An 18,213-nucleotide genomic window follows, 5' to 3' on the forward strand; every position below is an offset into this window, starting at 1 on the left:
TCTGAAGCTCTCCTCAGAGACTGACTTTTCAGCAGCAGCAGCTGCAGGAGGAGGAGGAGCAGCAGCAGAGAAGAGGAGGAAGAAGAGATGAAATTGAACACTAAACCACTCGTGGTTTTCCACAGCGCTGAAGGAGAACCGAAAGCAGGAAAAACCCTAAACTCTTAAAAACGTGACACAGTGCTGTGCTACGCTACGCAGCCAAGCATGCAGAACACGTTTCAGGAGACTGCAGAAGCAGATAATCTCAAACTCCACCAATGCAAATTATCTCCGTTCTGCACAGAACACAGGACACACCCTCACACAAACAGCAATCTCTACATAATCAGAGTTAGAGTGCTGACAGTTTACACATTTTTGAGATTTGAGATTGAGATTTCTCAACAGTGACATTACAAAATATACAAATGTATTTATTTTGCACATTTTACAACCTGATGTTTCACAGCTTTAACGAAATTTGAAATAAAACACAAAATTAACAGAAAACATAACAAGTGAGCAAAACAAAGATTGCTTGAAAACCTCTGGAATGTAATCAAGAGGATGATGGATGGTCAAAGTCATTGTGCAAAGCTGAACGGCTTGATTTTTTGCACCAAGGGTGGCATAAAGTTATCCAAAAGCAGTGTAAAAGATTTATTTTCAGGGTTATTCCATCAATTATTGATTTATAAATTCTTAAAACAGTAGTATTGTCAAATAAATGCTCTAAATGCTCCAAGGAATTTGGGAGAAATGTCAGTAGTTCATAGAAATTGTCTCCTAATTTTTTTTTTAGAGTTGTAAGTTTTATGTTCAGGTGTACTTCTACAATCAATTCATTTTAACAAAGTTTGAGTACAAGTTCCCAGGTTCCCTCTAGGGCTGGCCCGAATAGCGTTTTTTGAGCTCCGGATATTCGGCACTGATTCGAAGCGAATATTCGAATATTCGTTTTTTAAAAAAGAGGTAAAAAAAAAAAAAGCAAATCACGGCCCCTTTAATCCACTGAAAAATGTTCAATTTGCTCTGACCGACGAGACATATTCACCCCGGATTTTTGGTGTTTTTATCCCGGATTTTTGTGTTTTCACCCCATATTTTTTCTGTGTTTTTAGCCCAGATTTCTTTGTGTTTTCATCCCGGAATTTCTGCTGCCCCACACGCGGCTTATCCGCTGCGTAAGCAGGCTAGAAGGCTGCTGCTGCACGGTTTCTCCGCTGCGCAAGCCAGCCCAGTAAATTGCTGTTTGTGTTTTCACACTTAGGTTATTTGCTTAAAAAAACAAACAAAAAAAACGTTTGTTCAGGAAGTATTTTATATTCTTAAACACTGTTGATTATATTAGAGGACAGTCATTGTAAACTGTACTTGGTCTATTTCGGTTAAAGGATTGTGCAGGGCATATTACTGATTTTGTATTTTTGCACTTGGGCTATAAGCTCAATATTAAATATTTCGTTTGTTTAGAAATTATTTTATATTTTTAAACCATGTTAAATTATATTAGAGTAGAGGAAAGTCATTGTTAATGACGTTATTGTACTTGGTCTATTTCGGTTTAAGCATTGTGCAGGGCATAGCCGTATTACTGATTTTGTATTTTTGCACTTGGGCTATAAGCTCAATATTAAATATTTCGTTTGCTTAGAAATTATTTTATATTTTTAAACCATTTTAAATTATATTAGATAAGAGGAAATTCGTTCAGACATCATTTTTGTAGGCCAGGCTTTTGTAACCGATTTAGCCCCTACTGTTGCCACATTACCCCTTACGTTTTATTATATAAATCAGTTTCGAAGAGCCTGAATTTTTTTTATCATGTATAATAGAGGTCTGCGCGAGACTGATTTTTAAACCCACTCTTCCACGCTCCCGCGTTTCTGTCTCGTTACCGCGCCGCAAAAAAATTGCTTCTTTTAATCCCGCGCCCGCCCGCCACATGCACATTTCTGCCGCTCCCGCCCCACGTTCCTAATATAAATTAAATAAACTACATTTAATGCTTCAAATTTACTTATATATTTATTAAAACAGCAGCGCTGAATAGTGTGGTCCCGTTCCTTACCCCAGTCCAAACACCATCGGTGTGTGCGTGTGTGTGTCGGTCCATCCTGCGCGTTGAGAGTTTTCTTTAGGTTTTTTTTTTTACAATTATTACAGTTTTCTTAACTATTTATTAATTTGCTCCCGCATCGTCTGGATTAAACTCCCGCTCCAGCCAATAACAGTTCAGTTCTGTCCCGCGCGCAAGATATTCTGACGGGACCCGCGAGAACAGAAGTGGTTAGAGTGAGGTGGAACTCTGGAAAGGAGAAAAAAAACGAATATCCGAATACCAAAATTAAAAACCGAATACCTACTCAACGAACGAATATCCGAATACCCGAATATTCGGGTCCAGCCCTAGTTCCCTCCCCAGCCCAGCTTCCCAGAGATACAGAAGGAGCATCCGAAGTGAATGAAGTAGAGTAATATTACAAGAATTCACACAAATATGATTCAGGTTCTGGTGAGGGATCCTGTGTAGCGCCACCAAAGTTGCACAGTGCAGTAACGGCGCCCTGGCCCAGAGCAGCAAGGTGTTTCTGAAGCTTCTGTTTTGAGGTAAAATGCGTCAGTCTGAGAGATTTTTCTTTTGCTGGAGTTTCAGAAAAGTGTCCTGGCCTAGCTGCAGCAGAGAGAGGCAACTGGGCACAGAGTGGAAAACCACTTCCCCAGCCTGCCAACAGTCAGCAAACGGAAAAGCTGGAATGTATGGAATTGAGACTGATCTCACATAGCAAGAGAACCATGGTGATATTAGAAACGCATGAGGAAAACAAGCAGCATCCAGAAGCACAGCATGACTTCGACAAAATAATATAAGGTTAAGAGATCATCATTTTTTTTTTGTCTAAAACCAGCGTGATTGTGGAATCATTCAACCATTGTAGTTTGTACAGAGTCTAAAACATGTGATCTAAACACTGCTATTTAAACTCTAGGCCTAAAGTCTAATCAAGACAGCGACTGTTATTCTAAATGTGCTAACAAACACCACTATCCACACAAAACAGCCAACAGTCAGAGCACACATAACTATGAAGACAAATATACAGTTCTCTCAGCTGGAGCTTTAACTTTTACAGTTTTATTTTTTTTCCTCCTCCCTAATTTGGAAAGCCAGTTGCACCATCCACTAATTACTCTTCCCATTATCAGTAATGTCCCCAACACTAGGGTCCTACGATACATGAAGTCAGAGTCCGACCTTTTCCAACTGCAGCTGATGGAGCCTCACAGTGTGCTCGAAGGAAAGGACATCACTACAGCTCCAATACATCAGATAACAGACGCCTGTTCACCATCAACCCAGGGCCAATAGTGGTCTCTCAGACTCCAGCTGCTGATGGCAAGCAGCATGATCCCGGTTTGGAATTGGCATTCCTCAGATTTTCGTGTCAGCGCTTTAGTCCACTGGACCACTTGTTTTAATAGGGTTTTAATAAGATTCCAAAAAGAAAAGAAAGTTGAGAGACAGTAAATTCACAGCACAATATAAAATCACCCCCAGTCACTGATCAGTCCATCTATACATTTTACAAGGATTTTTATTCACTCCATCCAATTAGATAGCTCTAATGAAGTTCTTTGCACTGAAACAAAAAAAGTTTACTGTATACAAAAATTTAATGTACAAAAATGTTATAAAATATCATATTACCCACCTTTAACTGATAAATACTGATACTAATAATAAGTAGAAGTATTTTTAATCCAATTGCTGCTTGCATCTCACAGCCCAACCCAGAATCCTCCTGAGCATTTTACATTACATATTCTGCTGTCTTCCTCCAGTAGTGTTCCACAAAAAAACCCAAACATCTGCTTTGAGTCTGATTCTGAAAGTAGGGCCAGGCCTCGCCTCAGACGGCAGCTCTCACTTTCAGCATATGCAAGTGCTTCAGCTGGTCCACTGGAATGTACAGCAACACACAAAAGCCTGTTTTTCAGGATCTCAATGGAGCAGCTGAACGGGCGCAGGGAGGCGTGTGGGCGGGTCGAGGTGGTCCTGTTCCAGCTGATATCGGGAATGCCGTCAGCGCACGCTCAGATAACATCAGCGACTGACAGGTCTGACTCAGGGCTGACTTTTTAAACACGTGCGCTTACAGATCACACCGACTGACTGTTGGTGCACAGCTGTTATCTGCTTCCTGGACACATAATACAGAGACGGTAGAGCCGACACGATTTCTCAGCTCAGCTTACCACTAGCTGACATTTAATTTCCCAAGAAATCTGCACAACTCTCACATAATCTAACTACTGTCCTTCTGAAACTCCAGCTTTACAGGAGGAGGACAAAAAATTGCATTCAGTAGCAATAAAATGACCATATTTCAACAAATTTCGCATCATTTCTATTGGTTCATTCTCATGTTGCATGGTATACCAGTACTAGAAAAATCTCTCAATTCTTCTGCATTAAAAACAATACAATATTCCATTTATTTAGTACCGGTACTTAAACCCAGTTCAATTTAATGGCACAAGAATGCCTCAACATATTAGCATAAACTATATATATATGACTAGGAGAGCTAGAGAGTGCGACACCAATGTACTGGATTGTAAACAATGCTTAGAATCATTGATTCAAATGTCCACTCAATTCATAAACTAATTTACTCAATTTTATTTTCCTGAACTTTGATTCCAATTGAAAGAGTGTATGGGGGTGGGGCTGATGACATCACTGATGTTTTTTTACATTTTTCAGAGATTTTCTGGTTAGGAGGAGCTATTCTCTTAAGACAGCTCACAAAGTTAACTAATAAAGAAATTCCAAAATGTTTAGTTCCATGTCTGATCGTCTATTAATTAATTCATTTCGGATGCTTTATGTTTATGTTTTTGCCATGGTGCCGTTTCAGTATTGGTATTGCGATATCTAGGCATTGTATCTTAATAATGTTGGTATTGAGTCAAAACTAGTCCATTTTCCATCTCATTTTGACACAATATAAAAGTATTTAAAACAGCAGGGTTAGAATCATGTTGGGGTCATAGGGACACCACCACTATCTCTGTCAATCCCCCTTAAAATGTTACCATTGCGCTATAGAACTTTGAGTTCTTGCAACTTTTCCAGTGTTGCTTACTGGGGGTTATATGATCTATGTTTTAAGCTTTGTCTGATTTTTTTGTTCTGCTACCACATTTCTTTAAAGCTGTTTAAACACAACACACACACACACACACACACACACACAAATCTCAGAGTAGGGTTTTGATATGTTTTAACCAAACTGGAATCAGTTCAAGAACATTTTGTACAGTTTGTAATTTCTTTACAGTGATTCACAGAAAAATCTAATTGACCTAGTTTCCCCTCTGTAGCACAACAGATTCCCAAACAGGGACTGCAGTACTGACAACATGCAACCGAGTACTGGTACACCTACCAATCAGGGTTGCACAATAGGACCTGGTATGATAACAAAATATGATTTCAAAAAAAGCTTTGCTATAGATTGATCAACTTGATTAAGTTTATTAATGGAAGTATATGTAAAATGTCTCTTTTTGTGCATGCTCTTTTAAACCTTTTTAATATTATTCTGGTTTAAAGGAACAATAATATCTTATTTTCGACTGGATGGACTCAAAATCCCTAAACATTAAACATACAATATAATGTCCACATTTCACATATAGTTCACATCCCTTCTAATAAACACATGGGGTGGAGACACATTTGCTAGAATAAATCAAAGCCCCTCTCTATGCCCTTAAATATTAGCAATGTGCTGATTCCACCGTAGCTACAGTAAGGTAGTAAATCATTCTATGATTCTATGTAGTGACTTAGAACAACATTTGTGGAATTACAGTTAATTGCAAATCTGTACTTCTGTTTAATACGAATATAGAGAAATCCATAGGAATTGTCAGTACAATGACTGTTTTAAACAGTTTCTGTAGTCTAATTTTTGGTTGCATCAAATCTATCTGTTTCTGATATTGGGTATTTTTTATGAGATACTGGCCAGCCCACCCAAAGCCCTTCTGTCCTCTCCACCTCCTGCGCCAATGGGTTTAAAACCCCAGAATTGTGAAGTAGGACTGTGATCTACTGAATAAATGTTACTCCATGCTCAGTGCAGTTCTTTTGGGATGAGTTGGGGATAATGTGTGGTGATCCTGACCTCTTTAATCGATTGGTCACTAAATGCAATCCTCCAATATCTATTAAAAAGAATAACACGGACCGTTACGAACATTGCTCCAGAACAAACTCTTCTATAATACCCAGAATTTCAATAGAAGCAATCAGTGAGAAGCTTTTCCAAAACGTGTCCATATAGGGTGCATTGTTAATAAGTATGAGACATGTTAGAGCTTGTCTGCACACCTCCAGCTCATCTACATTCAGACAGAGAGAAGAATCCGAGAAGAATCCAAGAAGAACCCAAAGCCTGAAGAAAGCCGGGGGTGTTTAAAGACCTGTAGTCTTAACAACAACAAACTGAGGGATGCACGAGGGACATGAAAAACATGAAATATTTCCCACACTGCAACACAGGATAGCCCTGTAGTTCATATCAGCATCCTTCTCATATAAGCTCCTCTTCATTTCCATACGTTTCTGCTAACTGTAACAAAGAAAGCTAAATGTTGAGTGTCTTCAGGAGGTCTCAGAAGGTCTTTAATCCTCTGTGATGCCACAGTCATCTGTCAGTAATCGGGAGTTCAAAAGTGCATAATTGTCCCTTTTCTCTCTGGGTTGGTAGAATGACAGTAGTTACATTGATATAATGTACAGTATATCTTATTGACTGGCAGGTAAAACATAAATGTGTTGGCTCCTAGGACTTTCTTAGCTTGCTCACAATGCGCAACAACACTGCTAAATAGACCAACGAAGTCTCACTTTAATGCACCTTAATTGTTTTGCAAAATACATTTAAGTATATTCAGAAATATAAACCATATACATAAACATTGAAAATCAAATGAAATAGCAAAATGTCAAACTCAAGACCATCTACAAACTAATCACTCCCTCCCCCTCCCTCAATATTAGACACTAGCATGGCAGGTGTCAGTCAACCCATGTAGCAAAATTAGCAGCTAGTGTTCTCCTCCAATCGTGTTGCGCTTTAGTGGACTTGCTTTAGTGGACTTACAGCCTGAAAAGATGGTGGAGCTCAGTCACATTTCAAAGAAATACCATGCTAGCCTTCATTCTAGCATAACATACTGTAACAGTGTGAGAATGTTGTAGACAAGGGGAGATCTACCACAATGATGTTTGTAACAAGATGTTATCAGAACCTTCAGGAAAAGAACCTGAGGAACCATTTTTAATCGTTTAGCTTCCATAATTTATTATTCCATAATATATTCAATAAACTTAATGAAACCCAGCAAAAGCCCCAGTGCTAACTGACTTAATTTCCTCTGCTTTTAACAGAGACAAAACATTTCACTTGGTGAGTTTTGTAGAATAATACTCCTGTTAAGAATTTAGCCCACATTCTGAACTACTTCTCAAAGTTAAACAAGGACGTTCAGTGGATACAGTGGTAGCAGCAGTTAAGGGGGCAGTCTGAATATTTGCATGGCTACAGGGAGTGCAGGACAATGTGGGACTGCAATTTTCATATCCTAACTGAATAAACTGCTGGAGAAGTAGGTTATTCTTTTCGCTCGTTTCCTATAAATGGTTCTACATGAGGTTGTTAGTTTGGATGCACAGTAATGGGAATAGTGGGCTGACATACCGTACATTATATATTATAATGTATGTCAGAGAGCGAGAGAGAGAGACAGCTCTGGAAAAAATTAAAAGACCACTTCAGTATTTGAATCAGTTTCTCTGATTTTGCTATTTATAGGTTTATGTTTGAGTAAAATGAACATAGTTGTTTTATTCTATAATCTACAGACAACATTTCTCCCAAATTCCAAATAAAACTATTGCCATTTACAGCATTTATTTGCAGAAAATGAGAAATGGCTGTAACAACAAAAGATGCAGAGCTTTCAAACCTCAAATAATGCAACTGTTTTTAATCACAGTTTTCATTCATCTTAACATGTGCTACTCCAGAAGTCTTACACACTGCTTTTGGGTAACTTTATGCCACACCTTGGTTTGATGGCTTGTGATCATCCATCCTCTTCTTGATTACATTCAGAGGTTTTCAATTTGTATGTATATATGTGTATGTGATTTTGTATTTTGACATTTTGCCTTAAAAGAAATACAAGGAGGTTATGTTTGCACAATGCACTGTGTTTAATATATATTTGAAGTATAGAATTTATTTATTTATTTATTTATTTATTTTACAATATCACCCGTCCCTACACGGAAATATCTTTAAATATTGGAATATAATATTTTACCACATTGTCCACCCCTATGTTAAACCAAAACAAAGGCATGGTTTCATTCACTCTTCCAAGCAGTCCTACTTCCAACATGAGCTCCTACTTTTGACAAATGAGGAAAATAATAACTGAGTTAAAAAGTGAAATCATGGAAATTAATATCTTTAAAGCAACTAGAAACACAAACTAAACTGCAGACAAAATTCATGCACTTCTTAATGTGTCCTCCAGAGGGATACCTGATTTTGTAAGATATGGCTTTGCCAAATTGCACTGTCTTTATTTCTTACATTAGTTATCGACCACCCAGGTGCTGCATATCTGTATTTACCAAACAGTGCTGTTAACTTGTGGTTTCTGAGGCTGGTAACTCTAAGGAACTGTGCAGCAGTGATAACTCTTCATCTTCTTTTCCTGGTGTGTTACTTATGAGAGCCAGTTCCATCATAGCATTTTTGATGGTCTTTTCAACTGTACTTAAGGATAATTTTAAAGATCTTTAAAATCTTTTTTACTATTGACTGACCTTCATTTTTCAAATAAAGAACTAATAATTTAAATCAATATGAGAATCACTCATATATTTGAAGAAGTTCAAGTTAGTTTTTTTACACTATTGCGCAGCCCTACATGAAAATGTCTTTAAATATTGTGATAATATTTTAACCACATTGCCCTCCCCTATGTTGAATCCTTGTAGAACCAAAACAAACGCATGGTTTCCTTCACTCTCACAGGCAGCACAACGCTTAACATGAGCTCCTACTTTTGACAAATGAGGAAAAATAATAACAAAAAGTGAAAATATGGAACATAGTATCTTTAAAGCAACTAAAAACACAAACTAAACTGAAGCCAAACTTTATGCACAAGCCAAAGTTGAAAACTAGGCTCTTTTATAAAACTATAAATCTCGGAAAATGCCCCGAAAAACCACAGAAACAGGAGAAACGTGAGAAAATTGTGTATTGTATGCAGTATTGCAGTAATAACAGTAGATAGTACACAGGCTCTCTCTCACCTCGGGGTCCGCCGTGCTCAGATCCTCCTGCTGCCTTTCAGAAACACTCATACCCTCTCACCCACCAACACACCACTCTCCAGCACGGGTTAAACAGCGCCTATCCGCTCCAGAGCCGCTCTTCTCCTCGGACTGGACTGGGTTTGGTCTAATCGCGGTTAAAAATCCTGTTTTTTGGGGCAGAAAGCGCCCACTCGCTCCACGCTGAGCTAAACTTGTGCTGCTGTGGCGGAGCGGCCATCTGGAGCGCTGCCTCTAGCGGCCGATCTGAGGAACTGCAGCCCGCGGCTGAAAACACGCGGCCCCTGCAGACGGCGGGTCTCAGCGGCTGCTGGAGATGAACTGCGCCTCGCCGCGGTCAGGGCCAGCCGGGCCCTTATTAACACTAACACAGGTGCTCACAGTATTCTCATTCACTGCAAAAAAATTCCATTAGGGACAAAAGTTTAGGCCATACCACATATAGGGCCTATAGTGCACTACATAAAAATAAGGTAAGAATGTATTTGTGCTTCATTACTTGACACCTCTGGGCTCTAAACCCACCACCTCAGCACCATACGCATCATCATTCCATAGGCTACAATGTGTGTAACATATCCACTATTATTAACATTATTTGTAATTAGCTTACATCATACAAGCGTCATTTTGGCTATTTTAACCTTAAGGGGTAGCAAACTCACAAAAATGTTCTAATTATTTTCACATTTAAATACGGACTGGTATATAAGTGGCATATTCATTTAACTATTTGAAAGTAACATCATTCACTGTGAACAACTTAACCAGTTTAATTTCTTTAGTTTCAGCAATTGACTAATTTAAATGCACATTTTTTTAAGTATGTGCGAAGATGTAAATATAAACCCCAAACCCAAAATAAACCACTGATGGTCAAATATTTACTTTCTTGTTTTGTCCTCCAGAGGGATAATTCCTCTTGTGAGACTTGGATTTGCCAAATTGCAACTCACAGTAGTTAGCACCAGATCTCTTGGCGTTTGTGGCAAATTATGTTAATGCATCAGAGTTCCTTTGATTTGCAAGAAATTGCCTGAATATGATTAACAGTAAGGTTTAAAAGAGAGAGGACTATAAGAAAAGATGTTTATATTAGAGAAAGCACTATATTAAAATAAAAATTATTGCGAGGAGAACCAGTTTCATCCATATTTAGATGACTCTACCCCTAATCCCAAATCCCAAAATGTGCAAAGCTGTCATTTTAGCAAGAGGTGCTACTCTAAAGAATTCAAAATATAAAACATAGTCTGGTTTGTTTAACCTTTTTGTTTGTTTACTAAATATTCCACTATATATTTCCGTATAGTCTGTATTAGTTTATTATTAATCTAAAATGCAAAACATTTCAAAATAATAAAAAAATCACTGAATTTAAGGTGTGTTACTTTTAATTGGTACTGTATACATGCAACATCAAATCCACCAAATCTTTATCTTTATGTTATTAATTTTAAGGTTGATAATGGTAAAAATTAGCAAACAGGACTAATAAATCTAAATTATTTAGGAACTACTTTATTGTAAATATATAATCCTTTACCTTTTATATATAATAGCATGTGTATATTATGTTCAGTTCTGTCAGCAGCTCACCTGATTTACCAAATTACCAAACCAGGTGTAGATATGATGATAAATAACTCTATTAAACTCAGATGAGGAGGAGAGATTAGGAGATGTTTAAAAAAACAGGAAAACAGGGCTATAAAAGCTCTGTTTTTTGTAAAATTGCTGTTTGTATTTATTGTATTTTTAGTGTTTTAGAGCTAACAATCACTTACTTCACAGATAAGAAGCTTTTTCTTTACTGAAATCCCCACAGGTGCCTAAATCTTTTGCACAGTACTGTATGTTTCGTTCAGAAATATGTTGTTACTAACAGAAATATTTTTAATGTAATAAATTAAATTGTGCAATTTACGGATAATATATGCTTTCAAATTAGCTTTTTTATACCATATCAGCTTCTGGAGACAAATATCGCACAGGGAACCTCGACTACGCTCCCTCTCCCTGTATTCTCCTCAGCCTCTCGTTTCTCTGTCGCCGCGTGCTGTTAAACGCTGTACATTAGCACTGGTCTCTGCGTTCTTAATCACGCCCTATCACAGGAATAGTGCACTATATTGTGTGTTAACCAATGGTAAACACTGCACTGTTTCTGTGATAGGGAGGGAGTGATTTAGAACGCACCACCGCGCTGCCCCCCCTCTATGATATGGCAAGCCAAATGGGTCAGAATTCGCCTGGGTCTGACGGCGCTTAAAGCGTGCGTAATACTTAAAAAACGCCGTCCAAAACGCCGTGCAGGGCTTACTTTTACGCCTTGGAACAAACGCGAGGCGCCGCCAGGCGTTTAAGAGCGTGTGGCGGCGCCAGGCGCTTACATAACGCCACCACGCGTTTTCATAACGCCTCCAGGCGTTCCATATGCAAAAACCGACAGAATATACATATCCCCTCCTTCTCCAAGCAGTTCAGCCCTCTGACTCTGTCAGGGAACTATATCTCCTGTTAAAATAAAAGCCCCCAAGTGCTTCAAATGTCTGCTGTGTTATTAGATGTGCTAGATTCATGTATTTCTGGCTAAACTGGGCTTTGCAAAATGTAGTCCCTGATTAAAACATAACAAAATGTAATCAAATGTACTTATTTTTTATCAACTCTTTCATTGCTGGCCTATTTAGTAATCATGTTTAATTTGTCTGATGCCGCAAGACCTGAGCCAGCCAACACACACACACACACACACACACACACACACACACACACACACACACACACACACACACACACACACACACACACACACTCTCTCTCTCTCGAAGGCATTGGGGATTTTAATAAAACGCGCAATACAGAGACCACCACAGCATACAGAATGAATGCATAAATGGAGAAATTAGGAAATCAACCGGACACACAAAATCCAGCAACACATTTAGCAGATCTGTGTAGAGATTCTATACGTTTTAGGGTCACTCTTAAAAAAATAAAAACTGTTCACTATGAGATCGTAATATTCCGAATCATTCAGTATTCAAGGTATTCCTTAATTAAATTGTTTTTGATCATGGTACATCCTTATATTATTTTTTGCTTTCTTACTTTTTAAATAAAAGCCCTTTTTGTATCGCTGCCGCTCAAACGGGCAGCGTGGGTCTAAAATGAGCCACATTCATTTTCTATGCTACTTCAAGTATGGCTGTGTGGTTCTATGATATATTTTAGCAATGCATTAATTCCGTCGTTCAGAATTTAATTGACGAATTTATGAATGAGTGTTTCTTTTGCACAAATCTTCATTTTCATTCTCCTTACACAGGTTTACACACGGGTCAGACACAACGCACATGAATTTACCATTTCACAGCTCAGCACAGCTCCCTACTGTTTTACGATAACATCACCTTAGAAAATATTTGATGCCACTAGTGAAAGATAACTGTATATAATATTTGATTAGGATTAGGTTACCATTAGAGTGAGAATATTACCTGTCAGAAAGTTACAAGTACTTATTATTAGATGTTGACATATTCTATTTTAGTTAGCTTAATATACTGTAGTACTTTGTTAGGCCATTTAGCTACAGGGTGTGTTTATAATAATGTTCTTGGTGACAGTAACTGAAATATTTTATTAATTTAAAGAATAAACATTTTTAATAAAATAAATAGTACAGTCTAATATAGGATAATGATAATAATAATAATAATAATAATAATAATAATAATAATAATAATAATAACAATAATAAACGTTTTATGTAGAACATTCAAACAAAACATCTGTAAATCTTTTGGATTTTGTAAATAATAGTAGTAGTAATAATAATAATAATAATAATAATAATAATAATAATAATAATAATAATAACACGCTTTAGCAATTGTGCCCATTTTTACGAGCAGGCGTCCTACAGCGATCATATTTTTCCTGAATCCTAAATAAAAATGCAAAACATATTTATAATGCGTGCAGAGTAGAATATTTTCGCTTTGTTTAAGTGCGCAAACTAAATTTTTCCCGCACTTTATTTACCGCGGTGGTTACGCAAAAAAAAAAAAACGGTAAAACATTTAATTCAGGGCCGGAGTGGGCCCTTTTTTCAGCCCGGGAGTTTCGTGCCCAAATCCAGCCCATTTTTTCCATGGAGCAGGAATTTGAATAAATAAAACAGCAGCTAGATCTTACAATGCCTTTTTATTACATATAAGTACAAGTATATGTTGGTAAGTTAACAGAACACCCTTCACCTAAACACATTTAATTCCAATTTAAATCAAATAAAGATTTATAAGGTAATTAATTTGACTTAAAATTAGTGCTGGGCGATATGGGAAAATATTTTATATATATATATATATATATATATATATATATATATATATATATATATATATATATATATATATATATCACAATAACGATATATATCATGATATACCACATTTATATAAATCAATTATAAATAAATTAACAAACACGAAACTGAGGGTATTTAATCTGTAATTTCAGTTCGTTTTAGTTTTTTTTCTTTTAATCACCGTTTTTATTCGTTTCAGTTAATGAGAAGTTTCGTTAACAATAAGACTTGGTTACTTAGCTATATGGTGATTATCATGCAATAGCTTTATATAAAATTAAAATAGTATTAAAAAACAGATGACATCACAGACTATTTCCTGGAGCCCGACCAGCTGAGGAAAGTGATGCGCTCATCTGCGCGTTTGAAGCTCTGCAGGTGGATTAATATGTGCGCGGCTCGCGGGGATCTGGCGCTAATTCTATTGCTTTGGGGCTGCATGACATTCAGTCTCTCAGTCTGCCAGTCAGACTACAGTGTCAGCATATATCAGGTGCGTTTTCGTACAGGACAAACCATTCAAACATGCGAATGAGATCTCAGCACCTGATTAAAAAAATCACACAGTGTCTGTCTGGCTTAAAATTAGATACAGCTATTATATTATATTATAATTAATAAATAAATATTCATTTAAAAGACCAGGGAAACGTTCTGTATGCTAACAAGCTAGAAGCTAATAAGCTAATAACAACATTTAATAAAAACAGAAAAATAGATGTAAAATAGGAAAATAACCAACTAAACTAAGCTCAAAATGCTAAAAGAAATATAATCTAACGAATTCTAAAAGATCAAAATGAAATAGTGAATCCTCAAAGCAGTAGCTTAAAGACAGAATATAAAGCTTTACCAGATTCAAAATCTTAATTCTAATAAACAAGGCATATTTCGCCCTAAATGTTTATTTCCTGAAAGGACATACAGCTAAATAGGCTAGATACTGAAAAGCAGAGATTCTAGGCTTTAAAATTAAAAAAAAAAAATTATTCATAAACACAAAAAGATATTAACTATGACATATTTCTGGCCCGTCGGCGGGCCAGGGCGTGTTAAGAGGTTAATGATGTGTATTGGGCTCTACAAAATAAACTACGCTAAATCGACATTGCAAACGTTGCCCAATAGCTGACGATTCAAGATTATTTCCATATCTCTGTTTACCGGCTGCAGCTGAAGTCTGTCTTCTGGAAAACAAGTTTGTTAATTTTGCACATTTGGCTGCTTCTTCTTCCATCTTCTTTCTTTTTTTAATCTGGCCTTTTCGGCTCCACCTGGCCTCTTTTTACCCTCCATCACAGTCGTCTGACGCTTTGTGCTATTCTGTTGCTGCATTTAATTTGATCGCTTCAGAAAAGACCACTCGTGGACGCAACCGACTCAAACATTTGGGAGAGGAGAATTCCCTCAGATGGTTAAACCCGACCTAGGGGCTGTGTTGTCAGACGAATAGAGAGTGCATACGTAGTTGAATGGCAATGAATGCAAGAATAAGATTAGAGAAGTGAGGGTAAATAATTTTTTTCCGTCCAACCGGCCCAAACTCGCCCCGGCCCATCGGGAATCCTCCCGATTAGCCACTCCGGGCTTGTTTAAATAATTTATTAATTCAATATAATAATAATTATATCAATATAATAATAATAATAATAATAATAATAATAATAATAATAATATCAAATTATATTAATAATAATAGTAATAATAAAAGTGTGTGTGTGTGTGTGCAGTTTTAAAAAAATCTACAAAATATTCAGAATGCTAACTAAAATAGAATATGTCAAAATAATGTCAATATTATTATTATTATTATTATTATTATTATTATTATTATCATTATCCTATATTAGACTGTACTATTTATTTTATTAAAAATGTTTATTCTTTAAATTAATAAAATATTTCAGTTACTGTCACCAAGAACATTATTATAAACACACCCTGTAGCTAAATGGCCTAACAAAGTACTACAGTATATTAAGCTAACTAAAATAGAATATGTCAACATCTAATAATAAGTACTTGTAACTTTCTGACAGGTAATATTCTCACTCTAATGGTAACCTAATCCTAATCAAATATTATATACAGTTATCTTTCACTAGTGGCATCAAATATTTTCTAAGGTGATGTTATCGTAAAACAGTACTGAGGGAGCTGTGCTGAGCTGTGAAATGGTAAATTCATGTGCGTTGTGTCTGACCCGTGTGTAAACCTGTGTAAGGAGAATGAAAATGAAGATTTGTGCAAAAGAAACACTCATTCATAAATTCGTCAATTAAATTCTGAACGACGGAATTAATGCGTTGCTAAAATATATCATAGAACCACACAGCCATACTTGAAGTAGCATAGAAAATGAATGTGGCTCATTTTAGACCCACGCTGCCCGTTTGAGCGGCAGCGATACAAAAAGGGCTTTTATTTAAAAAGTAAGAAAGCAAAAAATAATATAAGGATGTACCATGATCAAAAACAATTTAATTAAGGAATACCTTGAATACTGAATGATTCGGAATATTACGATCTCATAGTGAACAGTTTTTATTTTTTTAAGAGTGACCCTAAAACGTATAGAATCTCTACACAGATCTGCTAAATGTGTTGCTGGATTTTGTGTGTCCGGTTGATTTCCTAATTTCTCCATTTATGCATTCATTCTGTATGCTGTGGTGGTCTCTGTATTGCGCGTTTTATTAAAATCCCCAATGCCTTCGAGAGAGAGAGTGTGTGTGTGTGTGTGTGTGTGTGTGTGTGTGTGTGTGTGTGTGTGTGTGTGTGTGTGTGTGTGTGTTGGCTGGCTCAGGTCTTGCGGCATCAGACAAATTAAACATGATTACTAAATAGGCCAGCAATGAAAGAGTTGATAAAAAATAAGTACATTTGATTACATTTTGTTATGTTTTAATCAGGGACTACATTTTGCAAAGCCCAGTTTAGCCAGAAATACATGAATCTAGCACATCTAATAACACAGCAGACATTTGAAGCACTTGGGGGCTTTTATTTTAACAGGAGATATAGTTCCCTGACAGAGTCAGAGGGCTGAACTGCTTGGAGAAGGAGGGGATATGTATATTCTGTCGGTTTTTGCATATGGAACGCCTGGAGGCGTTATGAAAACGCGTGGTGGCGTTATGTAAGCGCCTGGCGCCGCCACACGCTCTTAAACGCCTAGCGGCGCCTCGCGTTTGTTCCAAGGCGTAAAAGTAAGCCCTGCACGGCGTTTTGGACGGCGTTTTTTAAGTATTTCGCACGCTTTAAGCGCCGTCAGACCCAGGCGAATTCTGACCCATTTGGCTTGCCATACTATGAAACGCCAAAAGGCCCAAAAAACGCCTGGACCAGACGCCTTTTATCGAAAAGAACGGCGTAAAATACGGCGTTCTGTGTGGGTTTTACGCCGTAATATACGCCGTATGATTTCAAGACGCCGTAATATACGCCGTATGATTTCACGACGCCGTTAAAAACGCCGCTAAAAGCACAGGAGACGCCGTTACCTAAGGCGTTTTTCGACCCTTTTGGCGCGTCGTACAGAGCGCCGTCTCAGTGCAATGAGACGGCGTAAAAAGCGGCGTTTTAGTGTCTCTCTTGACGCCGTAATAAGCGGCGTAAAAAGCGGCGTTTAATAATAAGATAATGAGCTCCACCTTCCAGTTTTGAAAGCCAATACATTTAAACTCTGTTCAGCCAATGCTCTTACAGAGAGACTCAGTCTAAAGCAATTCACTGCAGATCCGAGCTCCTGAACCAGAGCTCTTCAGTTTTTAAATACAAATTTACAATATACCTTCTTTAGACATTCCCGCTGGTGCTCATGCCTTTTATTAGTCTAATATTTATGCTGTTCAATGTATTTTAAATAAAATTAATAGTAGTAGGGATGCCCCTTGTGCATGAATTTTATTAATTAATAGTGTGTTTCTTTTTAGGCTACGTTTGGTAAATGGTAGCGAATAGGGTCATTCTGCTATATTACAAAAGTTTCTTGGTTTATTAGCTCTTAAATATTTGGCCAGGTACTGTATCAGTATTTATATTATTTGAAGGATCTAAATAACAGGAGTGTTAGTAATTATAAAATGTAAGGAAACGTAAATGTTTATAAGATATACAGTGATAAACCAAAAAACACTCAAAAAAAACACCCCGACAGCTGAATATTCAAGGACACTGAGGTGGTGGTAGAGAGAAGGATGACGGCTAAATTTATACTCCACGAAGAACACTCTCAATCACTGGATAGCTCAACTTACCGATCATTCAATCATTCAATCAATAAACCTTTTTTTCCTCTCGGGAGTACATCATTTCCAGTGTAGCCGAGCATTTACAATTTAAAAGGGACTGACAACATTGAGTAAGAAAATAGAATTAATAAGAATAAAAAAAAAAATTATATATATATATATATATATAT

At 37.0% G+C, this 18,213-nt stretch overlaps 1 protein-coding gene across 11 annotated transcripts in view; it reads right to left on the reverse strand.

The window, feature by feature from the left end:
• Positions 1 to 9,576, reverse strand: part of akap13 (A-kinase anchoring protein 13) — a 168,874-nt gene extending 159,298 nt beyond the window's left edge. For all 11 annotated transcript variants that reach the window (XM_049484314.1, XM_049484320.1, XM_049484317.1 and 8 more), the window contains exon 1: positions 9,395 to 9,576. The gene's annotated coding sequence lies outside the window, so the exon portion shown is untranslated. The remainder of the gene's footprint in view (positions 1 to 9,394) is intronic.
• Positions 9,577 to 18,213: the final 8,637 nt, after the last annotated feature.

Source organism: Astyanax mexicanus, chromosome 10, assembly GCF_023375975.1.
Source record: "Astyanax mexicanus isolate ESR-SI-001 chromosome 10, AstMex3_surface, whole genome shotgun sequence".
Taxonomy (NCBI): domain Eukaryota; kingdom Metazoa; phylum Chordata; class Actinopteri; order Characiformes; family Acestrorhamphidae; genus Astyanax; species Astyanax mexicanus.